Below are 2,792 nucleotides of genomic sequence, written 5' to 3'. Positions count from 1 at the left end.
GCATTACAGCCACTAGGGGGCAATGTAATCGCATTCCTTTGTAATGACCATGCAGGGGCGGTGCTTGCCAGCTAGATCCCCTCATAAGTGAAGAGTCCCACCCCGCCCAAATGAGTTGGAGAACCTGTGGCATAAACATCTCACTAACACTGGCATTTTTGTTTGTTTAGTTGGTTGGTGCTTTTTGTTTGTTTGTTTTTTTAAGGAAACTTCACCAGATGAACCACTGGCATTCTTTGTATATGTTTCCCCAGTTTATTTGTTGGAATTGACTGATTCTATCTTTTCTAAACAATAAAAAGGATCAACTAGTAATCACCATCTCATTAAGTTATTCAAGCCCAGACAGTTCTGAAAGAAGAAAGGAATAAGAAAATGGGGTGTGTGTGTAGGGCAACCCTTATGTAAATATTGTGAGTAGTATCAAGGCTTATCAATGTGGGCTGTGGGGGTTTTCAGGGGAGTCTTGGGGGGCCACTGCTGAGGAAGTCATGGAGAGTGTGTCCATATGAACAGACAGATCTCAACCCTTCTCCCTTCCTCGGAATGAGTCTGCTCCCAGTTCCCATGTGTCAGAATCATAGACTCCAAAAATGAACCTTCTGGTTGTTCATCTCTTTTCAGAAGGAATGTCCTCTCATCATCAGAGGAAGACGATGGCGAGATGAAAAAAGAATTCAAGACATTGCCTTTAAAATGAGAGCCCCTGAGAAAATTTTTTTTAAAAAGTATTACTTTTCTGTAAATTGTCATACTTAATTGTGACTAAACTGATGCTCTGTGATGTTAAAGGATCATAGAAGACCCAGCTGGAGTCCAAGGAAACTGAGGCCTCCATTTTCACAAGTCTTTGGAATAGTAAAAGAATATCTGTTCCAAAGTACTGTTTGAGAATTAATTAAATTTAAATGAAGAGAAGCAGTGCAGTTTATAGTTATCACGGGATCTTGAAATAGCTGACCTCCAGGCTGAGTGACTCAGTGGACAGAGTATTTGGGGACAGAGTATTTGAGGAGTTGACTGATCAGGGTTTGAGTCTCAACTCTGCCCATATCTAGTGACTGTGGTCAGATTATCTCCCTTCCCTGAGCACCAGTTTTGCATTGCTCGTGAGTAAAATACAGAAATAGGGAAACTGGAAAATGATCTCAAAACCTCTTCCAGGTCTAAACGATCATATATTTCTTTTCCAGGAAGTAGCTCTTAGAGATTTGCCCTTAACTTCCTTCTGTCCCCAGAAAACAGCTTTTTTTTTCTCCTTAAGATGCAATATGAAAAAAACACAATCATGCAAATTTGCTATTTCTCAATCCACACTTAATTTACCTTCTCTTAGGGCAGGATCTGGTAGGGTCCAAGATATGGTTGGAACTAATATAAAAAGATTTTTCCAATAGAATTAGAACAGGATGTTGCTGTTTAAACTTCACATGAGTTCAAAATGTGTTAGTTTGTGTGCAGAACAGAAAGTCAAACCCAGTATTTGCCCCCTAGCTGATTACATTTGAAGGGAATGTTGGCAGTTTACTCAAAATCAGTAAGAAAATAAATAGACTGACATCTTAGACTGTACGAACTTGCAGGCTGCCTTTTAAGTTTTTGACTCCTGATTTATTTTTCTTTCCCACCTTCCCATGGAGAAGAGCAATCAATGAATGAATACTCAGATCAGGTGTCTGGAGAGCTGGCAGTCTTCCAGAAATACAATTAGGTAGGAAATCTCCATCCCTCACCTCCTTACAATACAGCTCCTCCAGCCCTTTCACAGAAATGAGAAGTGTGGCCCTTGTGTGTCTTCTTGGTTCTTTTAAGGGTATTGTCATATCCATCTGTCTGTGGCATTATGCAAGGAGTCAGTTAAGGTACAAGGGGTGTGAGACCCAGTGACCGCCCCCAGGGTTCTTGTCACTATAGCTTCTCTCCTTACCTCTGCTTGTTCTTGACATTTGGGTTCTCTCAGAGAGTAGCCTCATACTGTGACTTTTTTTTCTTTCTTTTTGAGATAGAGTCTCCCTCTTGTCACCCCACTAGAATGCAATGGCGTCATCATAGCTCACTGCAACCTCCAACTCCTGGGCTCAAGGGATCCTACTGCCTTGGCCTCTCACAGTGCTAGGATTACAAATGTGAACCAATAGCACCCCTGGCCTCATACTGACCTTTGATAAAACCCTGACCAAGAGTTCCTGACCCTGTCTCTTAAAAACTGAAAAAAATTGGCCTGGCCTGGTGGCATGTGCCTGTAGTCTCAGCTACTCTGGACGCTGAGGCCAGGGGATTGCTTGAGTCCAGGTAGTTTGAGGCTGCAATGACAGAGAGAGATCCTGCCTTTAAAAAATAAATAAATAAATACTTAAATGAATAATTAAAAAACACCTTAGCACCCCAAGGTCTAGGCCCTAAGCCTCCTCAACCTGTGCCCCCTTTTGCTCCTTCTGCACAGCGTCCCTTGCAGTTGCGGAACACACAGAAGTGCTACCGTAGGAGTAGTTTGGGGGATGGACTGAAGCGAGTCTCTGGGCTTCAGCTGGCCATGGCCTGGGGCTGGGCTCGCTTACCTGACTTCGTGAGGAGGGGCAGTGCCTCAGCTGGCTCCTCTGTCACAGGAGGATATTACTGTGAGCTGGAAAGGAGTGAGTGCATGTACACCGCTTAGCCTGCTGCAGAGTGAGCGGGCAAGTCATGAGCCTCACGAATTAATTCATGGCCGTGGGTGATGCTGCTGGTGTAGGAACTCTGCATGGTGGAGGCTGACAGCCTGGGGTTCGGATCCCCTCACTTGGAATATAATC

This window comes from Lemur catta, chromosome 14 (assembly GCF_020740605.2).
Source record: "Lemur catta isolate mLemCat1 chromosome 14, mLemCat1.pri, whole genome shotgun sequence".
Taxonomy (NCBI): domain Eukaryota; kingdom Metazoa; phylum Chordata; class Mammalia; order Primates; family Lemuridae; genus Lemur; species Lemur catta.
Note: the sequence above shows the minus strand (reverse complement) of the source record.